This window comes from Microtus oregoni, unplaced genomic scaffold (assembly GCF_018167655.1).
Source record: "Microtus oregoni isolate MIOR12 unplaced genomic scaffold, Mior012 000018F_ref0000195, whole genome shotgun sequence".
Lineage (NCBI taxonomy): Eukaryota > Metazoa > Chordata > Mammalia > Rodentia > Cricetidae > Microtus > Microtus oregoni.
In genome coordinates, this window is record NW_024543077.1 from 20,627,926 (window position 1) to 20,646,565 (window position 18,640).

The window sequence follows — 18,640 nt, forward strand, 5'->3', positions numbered from 1 at the left end:
AGCAAAACTTTTGTTCTCAATATTGTTTGTTATATTTATCTTTTGTTATTATTGTTTATAGTTATATTTGGTTTAGTTCTGTCTTATTTAGACAAAAGGGGGAGATGTAGGGTAAAGACAGCCCCTTGAGGGGGCGGGGTTTGCCTCGGGCGAATGCCTACAGATAAATGGGCGCTCGGGAGGCAGCTCCGGCCCCTTTCCTTCCTTCCTCCCGTGCCATGCAGGAACTTCGGTTATGTAAGTTTATCATTAAAGTGTAAATATTCTTTAGTATCTGCATTGCATTTATTTATGCTGATATACTTAAGAAAAGAAAGGCTTTGGGGGCTAATGATTTCAGAGGATTTGGGTACATTCTGGGAGAGAGGCATGTCTGAGCAGCTTAGTCTGTAGTAGCAGAAGATGCAGATGCTCATATTATGACAGACCAGGAAATAGAGAATGAGATGGGAACCAGGCTCTTTTCTTCCAAGTCTCATTCCTAGTGACCTATTTCCTTCAGTTAAGCCTTGCTTCCCAAAGGTTCTATGACCTCCCAAAAGAGCTGAGGAGCCAGCATGAGTCTGTGGGGAATATTTTATATTTAATATCTGATCAAATTTTATTGAGCACTAGTGACATTCTAAGCACTAAGATCTGTTTTCAGTCACTGTTCATCATCCAGTTCCTTCATCCCTGGTAGTTAGTGTTCACCTAACTACCTTTGGTCAAGCCTGTGGTGTAAGTGTATCACTAAAGATCCATGTGTTGGGAGCTTTGTTTCTGTCATAGCAGCACTAAGAGGCAAAAGCTTTTGAACTATAGGAATAACGCAGGGTAATTAGGACATAGGGAATACCGATTTGTTGAATTTTATAAATCAATAGATGCCTTTCTCATCCAATATTTAGTAGAATCATCTTTAGAAAGCTTCTAGATGATTCAGGTGTAGTGACACACACCTTTGATCCCAACACTCAGGACATAAAAGCTGGTAGATCTCTGTGAGTTCAAGGCCAATCTGGTCTACAAGCAAGTTCCAGGACAGCCAGAGTGGTTAACAGAGAAATCCTGTCTCCAAAAGCCAAATAAATAAATAAATAAATAAATAAATAAGTAGAAAGAAAGAAAGAAAGAATAGAAAAGAAAGTTTCTAGATGTTCCCATTCCTAAGCCTGAATCTCCAATGCCATGTCTTGTGTCAGTGATCATACACTGCAGATCCACACTCTCCGTTACTCCCCCATTGTTATTAGCAGAACCAAGAGTACCCAGCATAGGACCTCACAGGTACCTAGTGAGGAAGGGCCTTATAAATATTTGTCACAAGAATGAAAGAACTCTTGAAATCTATAGCTCATATTTTACGTCACAAAAAAAACAGTTTTTAATTAATTCAATAACATATGGCATTGGTTCTAAAAGTATTTTACTAGACGTTAAGCAAGCAAGGGCACACTGATACCACTAGCCATTCTATGCTAACATATAATCAATAATGCATTGTTAGGTTTATTAAATGCAAATTACTCATATGTTTTAATCAGTCCTTCATAATTCATATATTTTAATCAGTCCTTCATAATTTGTACAAGAATTTTTACATGCTTGAATTATCAGATTTCCTTTTTCTTACTGGTAGGAAGTGTCCCTCTTATGCTCAGGCGAAAGAAGCCTTTGTTCTGGTTCCACTCTGACGCTGCTCCAGCTGTACCTGTCCATGAAGGGACATGCAGAACTAGAAGGATGCACACTTCTGAAACTCACATCTCTCCCCCATACCTTGCTCTGAGTGTCTGGGGCCTCAACGCTCACAAGACCACCACCTCCAAGCCTGATCTGCCCGACCTTTGAAAGAGCATTCCTCGGGATTCCTCCTGGGAAAGATGGAACACAGACTTGGGGATGGTATACAACACAAAACAGGAACAGGAATGCCTATGTATATTCCTATAGAATAAAAACAGGAATGCCTACATATGTCTCTGCAGGCAATATAAGGCTTACTCCTCTTATTCCTCTACATTCCCAATAAAGGTTACCACCAAGGGATCCACATACCACATATGAAATTTTTTGGAAAGGAGCAAGAGAGCTCTTTTCTCTCCAGTTCTCTACTTTTAATCTTCAGATCTAATGACTGAATATGCTTACTTTGAAAAATAAATAAATTCAGGCATCATCATGACACCTGCCATGACAGATGAAAATGATATTTCATTTTAAGTCCACATTTCAGTTCAACCTCACTTCTCTCCTTGTACAAAAACATCCAAGGCACTCAAAAACTCTTACTTGCTCTTGTCTCTGTTACCATGGCAGCAAGAATTTACTCTGAATGGACAGAAGAGTAGAGAAACAAATGTTTTGACCTACTTGAGACATACTTTCTCTTTGATAGTAACAGGATGCCTTCAGTATTACTGGCTCCTAAGTGTATTAAGTGGTTAATGAAAGGACTATCAGGAACTTGAATCTCCCCAAGAGCTAAACTACAGGCCTTAAGAACAACACATACAATTCAGGTCTTCCACCTGATGATGGTAGCAGGAGGGGTTGTACAGGAACCCACAGTCAACTCTAGGTTACATGAGAATTAAGGTTCTAGATGAGGCAAAGGCATAGGCATGACCTTCAAAGGCATGGCCCACGTCAAGGTTCAAAAAGGCTTATTAGAAACATAGCCCATGGGGAACCGTGAATCAGTCTGTTACTGTAATAAAATACATTGCTAAAATGAAATTCCTGAGGTCAGGCACTATATAACAAAGTGTATTTAATTGAAAGCTTTGGATGCTGAATATACAAAACTAAGAGGCACTACCAGTTCTTCCTGTATTAAGGGCCCTCATGTCTATATTACAATATGGCAGTCAATCATGAAGGGAAACACAGAGAATAGCAAATATCAGTTATCCAAAGTGACCCTGCTTTATAAAATCCCATTTTTATCAGGTTCCTACTGCAATTACATTGATCCCTTCCAAGCAGCATACCCTGTCACCCTGTCACCTTGCATCAGTAATTACCTCATCTCCTCTCTTTACACTGCCACGGTATTGTGGGCTGGGAGGGAAAGCTTCCAGCATATGAAGCTTTAGGGAGCAGACTAAAACCATATACAAACCATAGCAAATCTTTTGTAAAGTCTGCACATCGAATTACTCTGCACAAACTCTTCTCTCAGCTACCCTCACAGCAACTGTGTTTTTGCACCTGATGCCATTCTATACTTTTAAGCCCTGTTATATTTGAGACCCTCTCTATAATTATCACACTAAAGAATCTCCACACCTTTTGAAGAAGGTTCCATTATCCCTTCTTCTCACTAGGAAATTGATACTCAGAGAAGCTAAATAATGTGTCTTTTTTCACACAGTCACTATATAGAAAATCCGTTCTTCGAATTCTCAAAGGTAAAAAGAGGAGCGCATTGTTATGACTCATCGCAGTCTGGGAGATGAGGAGAACCTGTCCCACCCGCTGGTTGACTCACAACACATTGGTCATCAGTGGACTGACAGCTGGAACACAGCTCGAGTGACTGAAGCAGTGAAAATGATAAACAAGAAAACCCCACATGTAATACCAACACATGATAAGTGCTGTTCAGGAAATGATTCCCTAAGAATGTCCCCTTGTCTTTATTAAAACTTTGGCCCTCTCAAATCCTCTCCTTTGCAAGATTAAGTCAGAGGCTTTATCTGCAAGCCTTAGAGAATACACCTGGGGGCGGCTATACACAGTGACTAAGAAAAGGAAGTTGCTTTCTACCCTCCGCTGAAAACCCAGCTGTGATGCAACTTAATTGAGTGACCTGGAAAAAGCTACTTATAACACAGTGGCTTGAAACAAAGATATACATGTAAAGTACTTGGCCAAACATGCCAAAAATATGGGTCTATGTTATCGTTGACGTTATTTCCCTCCCACACTCAAAAGTCCTGCTTTGCATAGGGTGGCAATGAGAAATGGTGAAACTGAAGCCATGGAGAATCTGCTGATATGAATGAAAATGGGTTTCCTTGCTGCTTAGCCTTGTGCTGTACTCGCTTTAAACCCCTGGCCTCCAATCTCTCTGCCACTTGCTAGCTGGCTGCCTCCCAGGGCATTTTCAAGCCCAAGACAAGCACTTGCATCAAGTTTTTGGTGGCATCCTCTCCAGCATTCTACACTCACTTTACAGCCTGGACAGACTGTCACAAGTTTTATCCCCAGGAAGTGGAGGGTGGGGTGGTATCCCTTAACCCATGACTAACAAGTAGAGAAAACAAAACTGTGGCTTCTTGGCAACTTGATGACAACTGCAGGTGTTCTTCCCCTTAGCTGAGATGGGCTTCACACTGAACCCTTGCTTGGCTCTTCCTTTTCCACGTCACACTTCCCAACAGTCTCTGAAGGGACATGAGGAGATGCTTCCCGTAGATAAGTTGCTTTTTCTGGAATCCTACTTAGACTTTGCTTCTGGGAAATCACCTTAGTGATATCTGCTCTGAGAACTTACTTTCAAAGCATGCTTAGAAAAAACTGCTTGGTTGATAAATGTTCCAGAATTTTTGTATTCTCTGAGAATTTGAAAGAGTAGCTGTAGGCACTTTACCTTGTGTGTGGAAGATAGAGGATTGTCAGAGCTGAGATGTGTGAACGCAGTGATACGATTGAGGACAAGATGCACCTGTGGGCAGCAATCACTCCTGAATTAGCACCCTGACTTTCTAGTTATTTGTTCACAGATGAAGCAAAGTACAGCTCAAAGCATAAGTGAAATATTGGAATGTTTACTGGAATGCTACCTGAAAGTCTCTTTATCCTTAGAGTTATAGTTGTCAATTTTATTTGTACACACAACAATAGGTGTGTACACCTCTCTTTCAAGGTGACTTTCTATTAACTTAAATCTGTTAAGGTTTCTATTTAAGAATAAGAAAAATTAATCAGAAATAATTTCAGTAGTAGCCCCCACTTTGAGGACTTTGTCAATGTAGCTTTAAGTATAAAATTTTAGATATTACGGTCATAGTACATACTGTTTAAAGATAATCTGGCCAAATATTTTTCATTCTAGCTTTCTACATTTCCAGTTTCTCTACAATGTGCATGTGGGTATCTGTAACATATATATTTACATATATTTATACATATGGAGATGCATATTCTTACGTGATTCTTATGTATATATAAATACATATGTGTGTATAAATATACAATGACAGATTGATTTTACAACTTACAATTTCTAAATTGGACTATGTTCAACTGCCTGAATACTTACCAAAATTTAAATCAGAAGAATTAAATGGTTTTGTTTCTATATTTTCCATATTTTATGAGTAAGTCCATAATGTTTAGTGTTAATGGTAAAAATAGAAACCAGTACACTCCTTTAACATTAATTGATCAAGAATGTTTAATAAAGTTTACAACCCAGTCATATGAAATTAAACCTATGAAATTAAAATAACAATAGGTTTGTATACAAATTTGAGCATCTTGATAATATTTAATAGGTTTTCTACTTTTTGTTAAAGTACTTATATGAAAGTATATCTTTCATCAGCATAAAATTCCATAAATTTTCACAAACTAAACCTACCCATGAAACATCACCCAATAAAAGCAAAATAGTACCTGCACTTCATAATACAACAGCTTTTTGAAATGAAAACAGATTAACATCCAACAATAGAGAAAACTTAACATGAGAGAAACAGTAAACTGCATGCCATTTAAACAAATCCTAAAGGCAACAAAGAAAAACAATAACTATTCAAATACTTGAGGGCGAATGTAGTGGTTTGAATGAGGGTGGCCCCCATAGGCTCATATAGTTGAATAGTTGGTCCCCATTTTAGAGGAACTGTTTGGGAAGGATTAGGGGTATGGACTTGTTAGAGGAGTGTGTCTCTGGAGGTGGATTTTGAGGTTTCAGATACCCACACCATTCAAAGTTAGCTCTCTTTCTTTCTCTGCCTTGTTTGTGAATCAAATGTAAGCTCTGCTCCAGGATAAAGGTCGTTTGTGTGCTGCCATGTTTCTGCCCAAATGGAATCGTTCCTTTTGTGATTCCAACCACAAACAATTTTTTAGATAGTTGGAATGTGGGGCAGGTTCCGCTAACAGATAGCTCTCAAGATAGTTGGGTGTAGGGTGGGCTCCGCCAACAAACAGTTCTCAATACAGTTAGGGTGTGGGGCTCTCCACAAACATCCTTAGGACAATAGTCCCTGCTATACTTTTTGGGAAAATGGCTCCTTTCCTTCTCTAAATCCAAGCATGCTTATTAAAGTGAAATTCAAAAGTTCTGTCTCATGTCAGAAGAGCTACCTGATATGGGACAGAAGACAAACAATCAATAATTGGGGCATCAGTTATTGCAGAACTTTTTACTGACAGTCAATATATGAGCAAAATTCTTGCACCTTTCGAAACTGCAGCTTATATTGCCTCTGTATCTCAAGTCCAGATAGAGTTATTGGCTATTCAAACTTTGCTTTGGGCCCAATCTGTTCCCATTACATAGGGCATTTGCAGGCTCATACTGACCTTCATGGTCCCTTGAGAGAGGGGAATGCATTGGATTACCAGTTTACTCACCAAATTTGTCAAAATAAGTCAAGAATCTTATGAAGCCACAGAAAAAGCTCATAATCGTTTTCGTCTCAATGTTGGGTAAAGACATTTCATTTTAAAGTATCTAGAGAACAAGCCACTGATATTGTTTTAAAAAAAGAAGGTTTCTGTGTACAGAACTTTTAGCTGTTTCCCATTTGGGAGTTAATCCTCATGGGCTTGCTCCTAATCATTTATAGCAAATGGATGTTACCCATGTTCATTCTTTGGGGTATATGCAATGTGTTCACATAACCGTGGATACATATTCTCACCTTGTTTTTGCTTCAGCTCATACAGGAGAAAAAAAAGGGATGTTAGAAGTCACTGACTCCAGGCTTTTGCCAACATGGGCGTACCAAAAACTGTAAAAACTGACAATGGGCCAGCCTATACCATCACTGGCTTTGCTAAATTTTTCTCTGAGTTCTCTATTTCTCATAAAACAGAAATACCTTATAATCCTCAAGGACAAGCTATAGTGGAGCAAGAGCATTGTATGCTCAAAGCCTATTTGCATAAAACAAAAATGGGGGAATATGGTTCCACCCCCAGAGACCATTTATCTTTTAATTTATACATTTTAAATTTTTTGACTGTTGATGCTCAATCTCATACCACTGCTGACTGGCATTGGCAGCCAGTATCTTCCGGGATGCCTCATGTCTAATGGAAGAATATAGCAGATGGCACTTGGTGTGGTACAGATCCCGTACTGGTGTGGGGAAGAGGAGCTGTTTGTGTTTTCCTGCAGGATGCTGACAATCCAATACGGGTACCTGAGCATCTGGTGCATGCTGTGGATTTACCTGTCCAGAAGCCTGAAGACAGGACAGAGCCAAGAGATCAAATAGACACTGGCTTGTCATCTGAAGAATTGCTGGGATCCTGAGGAGCTGGCTGTGGTGGTCCTAGTGCCAAGGATTGTTCTTTTATTAACCCATCCCATGATAATGGCAGCCATTGCTGTGGCTGCCAGAACGACTACAACTGCTGGATTTCCCATTAGTCAGTCAGTTGCTTCTGCTAGCACAATGGATACCTTATCAGGGCAGGTTGCAAATGCCTTGACCACTCATATTGAGCTAAATTTACAAATAAATATTACAGTTAATTTTGCAATTGATTTTGGTTAAAGAGCACGGCTTGGTTATACAGTAAAAGGCTTATTGCTGTTATTCACGGACCCTGGAGTACAAAATTTACAACTTGACTCTTAAGATTATTCTAGTTAACTATACCAGGGCTCCTCCCACCAGTGCTGAGCCCTTACTTAAAGGGCTCCAGTTTGGGCAGGCTTATTAAGGATTGAGCAGACACAGCCTCCTTAAGGAGTGCTTATACATGCTGCAGCATCATCTTCATGGTTTCATGATGCCAGAGCCAAAGGCAAGCTCAGGTCAACATCGCCACTTGGTGAGTCCTCTTAGCTATTGCCCCGGAGGATATTTCAGCACAAATCTGGCTGAACTCAGTGATGGGTGACTAATGAACCAATGATGGGAAAGGTTTTTGGGGGGCTGTCCCAACCTAAGACAGGAAATGTGTTTTGACCTGGACGCTTTCCCATGATGGGTAAGGGGTATTGCCTGATGTCCAATGCCACCTAAGACAGGCCTAGTCATATAATTTATATAAAAGGGGGACATGTAGAGCCCGGGTCTATACCTGTTCCTGGGGTTCATCTTGAGGACATCCTATTTGTTCCTGTGCTCCCTCTGCCCCACCTGGTGATTAGCTGTAGGGCATTGTTTATTCCATCTTGGGTGTGGCAATTTCCCACCTGCCTGGGGGAGAATTCGTGGTGCTGCAGCTAGAAAGGTAAGGATTTCCCCAAGGTTGAATAAGTGGCATTCAGCTGATCTCCTTTTTGAATGACACAGGTCTCTTGTGTGTTCTTTCAATCTCCAAGCCCTTGTCCAGCTCATGGTACAGTGGCACGCAAACTGTACCAAAAGGGTAATGCAGATTCAGGTATTACAAATATTTAAAGACTATTTTATTCTACTAATGTCATAATCCTTTGGTTTTACATTGACCCTTTGACAGCTTTGCTTAAAAGATTTAAAAGATTAACACACACACACACACACACACACACACACACACATATATATATATATATTGCCAAATATATATATATATATATATATATATATATATATATATTTGACATGATATTAATGGTCATATAGAGTACTAACTAATTCTAGAAAAAGGTTTCATTTACCTTCCTGTACATGATTTCAGGTTTGAGTCTCCATCAGTTTTCTACAGTGAACCATGAACACACCTAACAGTGACTTTTGAAGTCTCCACAAGGAGGATGGAGCCACACAACATTGACTCCTTAAGGACTATGATAACACCACTAAGCTGATAAACACCAGCTAAGGATAGACTTTGGACTATAAGCAGTTCAGAATAATTTTGAGGTGGCTAGCTGAGATGATCCAGCCTTACAGACTGCTCAGCTAGGACTTGTGACAAAGCCCTTTACTTTCTCATTATGCATAGACCAGACAAAAAATAATTCAGCCACCTCTTACAGGATTTGACAATTAACCAAAATTTTTATTTTCAGAATCCCCTAAAAATACCAGACAGTGGGAAGTAAATTAAAGAATATGCCACCTAGGTTCCCAAGGGTTGGTGGTGTTTGATGGTTCAATGGATTATGAATATTTGTCATTGTTTAAGGGTTAGTTACAATCTATTATTGGTAATGGTCAGGATAAAAGCTAAACAAAGGAAATTAGATTCAAGGTTTTCGTTTTGAAAATAAAAAAGAGGGATATAGATATAGAATAAATAATACATTATTGAATCTACTCTAAAAAGAAAAAAGGAGGATATTGATGTAAGATAAAAAGGTAGATTATTGAATCTACTTTTATAAAGCAACCACAACTTTTAAATGTTTTTGAGTGGATTGGACTTTTGTATATTTTATACAAATTTTGTATATTGAGATTAATTTTGTTAGAACATACTGTACCTACATTTCTATTCTTGTTCAAGGTATTATACCTAAATAACTCAATTAACAATGTAACACAAATTTCATATCCTTGAAAAGTATTATTACCAACTGTTTAGGATAATAAGGAAATGCAAGTTAGTAGGTAATCACCTAGTATAACTGAACTTGCAGTCACATTTGGTAGGTTTTCAAGGTCAAACAAACATATATTTTAGATAAACAATTATCTTCAATCACTTCAGAAATCTACAGAATATGGCTTTTAAGGTGTTTTAATAACCTAGGTTCTTCTTTTTTATTTTATTTTTTTGACAATGAGACATGTCTACACCTGGCAGCACCAGTCTACAGCAGAGAATATAATGGGCACAGAAGAAACTCCACAAAAAGTTTACTTTCTTTGTAACAAAAGCAAATCACTGGGCAAAAAAAAAAAAATACCCTTGCCTTAACACTGTCCTAATAGGACAAGTAGGACACAAAAGAAAGTGACTGCCAAACATTGTCAAGACAAGGACAGACAGTCCCTCAGATTATCCTGCTTCACAGAAAAGTTTTTCACATATGGTAGGCATGTAGGCTGAAGATGTATGCCTCAGTGTTGCAGAGGAAATTTGGATGACTGTCCAGGCAGCTAGCTGTTTCCTTTATTACTCACATTTTTTTGTAAGTTGCTTGCTCACACTTCCTGCCTACACAGTTTATTATTTCTATCTTTGGTCTCTGAAGGAGTTGAAGAATAGATAGTTACAGTTTTCCTTGTTTACCAGAGGCTGAAAGCAAGTTATAATAGAAAGTCAATTAGGTAGAAGACTTTGGACTCACCAAGACAGGATAGATATGGAGTATTATCTGAGTTTGTCAAATGCAAATGTACTAGACAATGTTGATGTGCTTATTGCCTGTATATATTGTATATAGTTATTGTATGTAGGGGCCCCCAAATGAGTCTATTTCTACTCTGTCTGAAGGTCAGTGAGTTTCAGATTGTTCAAAGTTGTTGACAACAACAAAAGCTACACATCCTGGCCTAGGGTGTGGTTACTTGGTCCTTTTGACATTAAGAGGGCCCTTACAGGTAGATCCATTCCCCTCTGACCAGTGGTCAGGAAATTCAAGCACACTTTCTGTTCCTACTTTTGAATTAGGAGGTTTGGCCTTGGGAGTGGCTGCTTTCAGGATGCTTGACTAAGCAACCGAATGCTTTTCTCAAAAATTAATGGCTTGATGTCTTGGGTATTGATGGAAGTAAGTGTTTTAATTGTCCTTTGTAGCATGTTAAAGCAGACTTTTGTCTTCTTCCCCTTTTTGTATTAGGGAATAAATGTATATGGAAATTAAACAAGGGTGAATTCAGCATTCAGTACTTGTTGAGGTGCCCTCCAGTTACTATCCTATGTCTTAGAGAATCTTTCTTATCTCTGTTCCTCCTACTTAACAATTTTAATCTTCATGCCCCTACCCTGGTACGTGGTATACTTTTCAAAGCTGGTCCCCAACAATTGTACTTGCTGTATATAGGGTTTTTTTTTTTTATCTTAGTTATACTCTCCTTCTTTTATTTTAGAGAAAAAAAAAGGGGGGGGGGAATGTAGTGAAATTTTATTTTTGTTTTAATAAATAAAGCTTGCCTAAAGATCAGAAGGGCAAAGCTAAGCCACTAGAGGTCAGGCAGTTGTGGCACACACCTTTAATCCCAGGATTTGGCAGACAGAGGCAGATGACTTAGCTAGGCTCTCCATGTTTCCTCCCACCTGCAGGCAGGCCAGCTGAGAACACATGGAACCCTAAGCTTAGGAACCAGATTTCTTTACAACAGCTCTGCATTCTATCTGCCTGAATGCTCACCTCTACACACATCAGCAGCTTGGCACACCAACAGCATCAGTGGTGAGTTTTCCCCTTCCATCCCCCAACCACAGCATTTATGGCTACAGTTGAGCCTTTCACTAACATTCATCTCTGCCTGCTTCTCATAGCTAAAAACATGACTGGACAACCCAGGATTGATCCTCCTGCATTAGCACTACACACACTCTGTGGTGTGTTCAATTTGGGGTCCAGGGTTCCCCAAATTTGTCTTTCTCCTTTCCTTTTATTTTCTCTTTCTTTTGGACCACTTGTAAGTGGTCCACACCATGAAGACCACCTTGAGTGGCCTATAGCCTCTCTGGCTTCCTAGTTGCCTGGACCGGAGCCAGTCAGGCTTTAATACCTCACCTGTAGAGAGAAGACACTGTTCTATAGGCCCTGTGGTGTTTTTGCAGGTTTTCACATTTTCAGCTATGGTATAAACCCTCAGACTATCAGCCAGCCACCTGTGAATGCTCTGCCCATGTCCCACCAGCTTCGCTTTTTCTCAAACTGTCCCTGCCACCACTACCACTGGTCCCACGAATTATTCAGATCCATGAGGCAGCTGTTTTCAATTCCAGACTTTTCTCCCCACCATGGCTTATGGTACAGGGGATTGGCAACAGGGCAGATCAACAGGGTGAATCATACCTCTAGGTCTCTCTTGTTATTATGTTTAAAATTCTACAGCTCATAAATTGTGGCTTTTCTATACAATATGTGACCACTGTCGTTTTGACTGAGGTCAGGTGAACTTACCATTATTTTAACTGAGGTCAGGTGATTTTACTGCCATCTTAACTGAGAGCCAGGTCAGGTGACCAAGTTCTGCTATTTTTAATGAGGTATTTACTGCCTGGTCCCCAGTGCTGACTCTGTTATATGTGTAGCATGCCTTTGGTAGGGCCCACCAAGAGCATCCATCAACGTTGCCCAGTTTCTATTCACTGCATGTGTGTGTGCAATACATGTAAGTTAAATACACCTATGTTTACTGTTAAATGTTATAATTGTCTATTTATAGTACAAAGCAAGAAGTCCCATGTTTTAAACCTGTATGTACTTTAAGTCTCTTAATCCAACCCTGCTTTACCTGTTAAGTAAAGAGCCAATATAGTCAAACTTGGACCCAGCTCTCCAGGCAGATTCTATACTATACCTGGTAAACAGCCCTCAACTGCTCAGAGATCTGGAGAATATAGCATTTAAATGCTTAGTTATTTAAAAACTTTTTATAATAAAAGGAGACAATTGGCTCCTAGCAGCAGCACTCTGCTTCCTCCAAAGAAGACAGAAGATAAATGGGCACAAAACAACATCCATTTGCAATTCTCTTCAATTGCCAAGAACTGACCACTGGGAAAAACTGCCTTTCATCTAAACTGAAGATTTCCAGACACTGAACAGATTCACTGGAATCAACATTCTAGCTGCTTAGGTCAAGGTAGGCTTGTCTTCCTACAGATTTCTTAGCCCACAGGATGTTCTGGGGCCTGGCAGGCCCTGTGCTAAACAGCAAAAGGCAAATATGACCATCAGCAATGATGGAGGACCATGAGGAGTACCTCTAAGGTGTGATCCAAGTAAGTTCTCTGTCGTTTGTAAATCAATAACTCAAGTAAAATTTTATTTTTCTCAAAGATCTCTGATGCAGTTTGACAGTTGAAAGTTTTCATCATTTAAAAGGATAGACTCACCAAACAAATTTCCATAAGATACAAGTCAAGAAAATTCTCTCTCATGCTGTTTTTCTTAGTCTTAAAGATACTTTTCATTATGCAAAAAATATTTGTCAGCCGGGCGATGGTGGCGCACGCCTTTAATCCCAGCACTCGGGAGGCAGAGGCAGGCAGATCTCTGTGAGTTCGAGACCAGCCTGGTCTACAGAGCTAGTTCCAGGACAGGCTCCAAAGCCACAGAGAAACCCTGTCTCGAAAAACCAAAAAAAAAAAAAAAAAAATTTGTCACAGTTATTCATATATAAATATGTTGTTGTTTAAATTTTCACAAACCCAAAAAATTCTTGTGAGTTCCAGGGAGCCAAATTGAAGGATCCACCTTAAACAAGTCAGATACACCCTTCTCAATTCTCTGTTTTTAATTTTTTTTCCTAAACTTAACTTTGCCTTCTGTTCTTCCAATACCTTAAACAGGTGTAAGAGACACTAGACATTTCCAGTCCACAACACCAGACAGAAACAAAGAGACCAGCTATCTCAGGATGTGACCAGCACCCACCTTTTACAGGTCCCCTCCTCCCACAGATAAGCAGGAAGCAGTCTTGAGAATCTGCTGCCCCAATTTCTTTAAATTGTTATGCCTAAATGCCCACCTTTTTATTTTAAAAAAGAGAGATGGGAATTTAATGGTCTGTTCTGCCCCTTTAAGAGACACTCCCTCCCCCATGCACTAGTGAGACAGGAAGATCTTCCTTCTGCTTCCTGCCTGAGCTCCTTTCCATTCCCTCCTGAAGATGTAGCTTCTGCTTCGCTCCCTTCTCCCTACTTTTCCCCTTTTCTCCCCCATTCATTTCTCTCTCTTTCTCTGCCTCTCCCTCTGCTCTTCCCCCTTCTCCACTTCTCCCCTTTCCCCTCCCCTTCTATAACCGACTAAATAAGTATTCAACCCCACTCTGCATGGTGTGCCTATCCCTCTGGGTCTCTTACCTGCCACATGGCTCTGTAACATGAGGGGGCTGGCTTGTTGGGGTTAATGTCCCATGCGGTACCCCACAACCAGCAAGCCCCAAAGAAAATCACACAGAGATCTCCATAAGTTATGAAACTGATTGGCCCATTAGCTCAGGCTACTTATTAGCTCTTATAGCTTATATTAACCCATTATTGTTATCTATGTTAGCCATGTGGCTCAGTACCTTTCTCAGAAGGGCAGCTCACATGTTGCTCCTTCAGTGGTCTGGGCTGGAACGGGAGGAATGGGCTTTCTCCTTTCCAGCATTTTCCTGTTCTCCTCACCCCACCTCTACTTCCTGTCTGGTTGACCCACCTATACTTCCTGCCTGGCCAATCAGCGTTTATTCAAAATATGATTGACAAATTCACTCTCTCAAAAAAAGGAAAATACCAATAGTCCAGTTTTTGGGAATGTGGGCATAGTATTCCAGGCTACTTCCGGCTGGTTGGGGGCACTGATAATCTTATGAGGACCTAAAGAAAATTGAGAATTATCATCAAGTCCTGACTGGAGTACCATGTGAGTCTTGATCATCTCAGGCAGCAGTCTTGAACTTGTTCTGGATGAAGAACTCAGACATCTGGGCCATCTATTCCTGCCAGAGATTTTTCAGGTGGTCTTCCTTGATCAAAGCTGATTTTTCTTAACTCTGAATAAATCCAGAAACAAAAGCAAAATCTCTTCTCCAAAGTAACACAGCTTTTGACTTCAGTTTTGAAGTCAAATTATTTTCAAAATATCTATCTTGGATTAGTTCAGCAGCATTTATAAACCAATATTTTTTAGCAGCTGTTGTTGCTCCTTCATCAGCATTCAAACAATTCAAAGTGAGCATAATAGCATACAATATCAAGATTCTCTGTGTATTTTCCATCTTTGTGCAGTTTTATTTTAACCTGTATTTCTTTTATTTTTCCTTTTACTTTTTGAGACAGGTTCTCTGTATATCTTTGTCTTGGAATAACTCTGTAGACCAGGCATTCCTTGAACTCACAGAGATCCAACTCTCTCTGCCTCCCCAGTGCTGGGATTAAAGATGTCTGCCACCATACTTTGAATTTACAGAGGTCTATCTGCCTCTGTCTCCCAAGCTTTGAGATTAAAGGCGTGTGATACCACACCTTGAAATCACAGAGGTCAATCTATATCTGCCCCTTAAAGTCAAAGAGGTCAATATACCTCTGCCTCCCAAGTGTTGGGATTAACGGCATATGCCGCCACCACTGGTTGGCATGCTCCTACTGTGACCTCGGTCTCTTGTGGAAGACAGAGAATTTGAATGCGTTTTTGTGAGTAAAGTGCTAAGGCTTGCTTGATCACAATGTGGATTTGCTGTGTGCCTGGAACTGTGCTCAGCTCATGGGCACCAAATGGCTGAGGTAGGAGCAGCTCCAGCTTTGCTCCGCCAAGCTGAACTGTGCTAATCTCAGGCAGGAACTGTCATAATTATGATAATAACAACACAATTAAGGTTTAGACTGGGCAGGAAACAGGCGGTACCATATTACCCCTATGTGGTGCAAGCTAAAGTTTTTAAAAACCACTTAGCATTTTAAGAAGTACTCCTGGACAGTAAAAAAGTTACAGGCAATGCAATAGAACAGATTCAGACAAAAAAGACCTTTAAATGGGTCATAGTGTTAGGCATACATAGGCTTGGGAGAGAGAAGAAAAAGAATATAGAGAATAAAGTTAATGCCTTAAAAAAGGGTAAAGTCTTTAAAGACGCAGAGTACAGATCATTATAGATTAAAAGAAATAAAGAAAAATAAGCCACATAAAAATGGAAAATTCACAGAGAGTTTGGATTCTGTATATTGTATTTTCTTTGAATTTTTGACTGTAAAGGAGCTAAGTACAGAGGCACATCTCATTGTGTGGGCTGCTAAGATAAACCAGGGCGTATATTATAAAGCTATCTTGACTTCAGAATTTGGATCTAAGAACATGATGCTTTGGAAAAGAGATTCTTCTTTTGTTTTCACAGAGGATGAGATCCTATGGATTACTTTTGTCCCAATATGGTATGATAGACCACGCCCTCCTGAAAGATCACCTTAAACACCTTCAGAAAATTACTTTGCTCAACTGCTGACTGAGAGGAACCTAGCACACAGGATATACCATGAAAGACCTGATTAACAGCACCCCTATACAGCAGGAAGAAGTTTGGAGAGAAATAACTGTGTCCATATTCCCAAATATTGTCTATAAATGTTCTTTTATATTTAAAGAGGGATATGATATAGAGATGAATAATTTACATTGGTATAAATTTTGCTTTTTTCATATAAATTTAAGGTCAATTTTATTATATGTATATGTATTTCTGATCTTGATTAAGGTATTGTGATTATGTAGTTCATTAAAATTGTAATGTATAATTAGAAAATATACGTTGTTGATGGATAATCATTGATAATAGTCAAGCTTGTAGTCATGTTAGTTTGATTTTCTAGATATTTAGACATATATTTCAATCAGATAATCATTCTTCATATTTTTCAAAGACTACAGAATATGACATTTAATGTTTTAATAACTTAGGGCTTTTCATGACAATGAGACACATCTGCTCCTGGAGCACCAAGCTACTTCCTGAGAAAGATGGGCATCAAAGAGGCTCCTTATGAAGTTTTGTAGTGATTTTGGCAAGAAACTGCTCTTGCCTGGACTGTTGTATAAACTGGACACCAAGAACCTGCAGAGAGAAAACTTCTGAACTTGACTAAAGGTGAGATGATCCTTCAGGGTTCCTGATTCAAGAAAGAGTCTGCAAAACATTCTGCAGGATACAAAGAACTCTCTTTGAAATTTCCTGCTTCATGGAAATGTCTACTGGAAACTATGGGCATGTAGGCTGAAGATGGATGCCCCAATGGTACAAAAGAACTTTGGGTGACTGTCCAGTCAGGGAGATATCTCTGTCATTTCTAGAGTTTTGTAAGCTGCTTACTTCTCATTTACTTAGGTAATATTATATCCTTCTGGAGTCTTTGATAGAGTTGAAGAATAAATAGATAGTTATAGTTTTCCTTTGTTATGATAAAATAGATATTAGATATTGTAACTGTAATTCTTGCTTGATAACTGTTTTGTTATATGTAATATTACTATGTTAAAGTGAAAGCCTTTCTTTTTTTGTTTAAACAGAAAAAGGGGAAATGATGTAGAAGGGTCGTCTGTCTATGTGTTACCTTCATTGGTTAATAAAGAAACTGCCTTGGCCATTTGATAGACCAGCCCTTATGTGGGTGGAGAAGACAGAACAGAATTCTGGGAGGAAGAAAGCAGAGTCAGGCAGACGCCATGACGCTCCTCTCAGAGACAGACGCTGGTTAGACTCATGCTGGTAAGCCACAGTCTAGTGGCAATACAGATATTAGAAATGGGTTAGATCAATATGTGACAGTTAGCCAAAAAGGGACTGGAGATAATGGGCCAGGCAGTGTTTAAATGAATACAATTTGTGTGTTGTTATTTCGGGTGTTAAGCTAGCTGTGCAGGAGCTGCATGGGATGAAAAGCAGGCCTGCTTGCCTCATCACTACATGGCTCCCTACCTGGGACCCAGCTGCCTTTGTGGCGCACCATGGTCTCATGCCCGCTGCCCACTGCCGCCACTTGGGAACCTGCAGCATTTCTCCTGCTGCACCCCTTGGGGATTCAGAGCATTTTATTTTTAAATAACAGGACTCACACCTTTAATCCCAGCACTAGGGGGAATATAAAATGTGAGGAGAGAGAGAGGCTTACTCTGCTTTGTCTGCAGTCACTCAGCCTTGGTATGTTTTTCTTTGGGTTGATCTTATTATTTAGCTTCTCTAGGATCACAAACTGTAGGCTCAATGTTCTTTGTTTATGGCTAGAATCCACTAATGAGTAAGTACATACCATATTCATATTTTTGGATCTGAGTTATCTCACTCAGGATAGTGTTTTCTATTTTCATCCATTTGCATGCAAAATTCAAGATGTCATTGTTTTTTACCTCTGAGTAGTAGTAGTACTCTAATGTGTAGATGTACCACACTTTCTTTATTCATTCTTCCATTGAGGGGCATCTACGTTGTTTGCAGGTTCTGGCTATTACAAATAATGCTGCTATGAACATAGTTGAACAAATGGTTTTGTAGTACGATTGGGCATCTCTTGGGAGAATATGAGCAAGGAAGTCAAGACTGCGAGGGGTTGGTCCACCCACTGAGACAGTGTGCCTGATCTAATGGGAGTTCATGAAAGCCAGCTGGACTAGGACTGAACGAACATGTGATCAAACTGGACTCTCTAAGTGTGGCTGACAATGGGGGCTGACTGAGAAGTCAATGATAATGGCACTGGGATTTGTCTCTATTGCATGTACTGGCTTTTTGGGATCCTAGTCTGTTTGAATGAACACCTTCCTAGGCCTATATGAAGGGGGAAGGGCCTTGGACTTCCCACAGGGCAGAGTACCCTGCCCTCTCTTAGGACTGGAGGGGGAGAGGGAAGGGTGAGTAGGAGCGCAATGGGAGGTGGAGAT

At 39.8% G+C, this 18,640-nt stretch overlaps 1 pseudogene; it reads right to left on the bottom strand.

Moving 5' to 3' along the window:
- LOC121458670 overlaps nucleotides 1–17,759 on the bottom strand; it is a 142,301-nt pseudogene extending 124,542 nt beyond the window's left edge.
- Nucleotides 17,760–18,640: the final 881 nt, after the last annotated feature.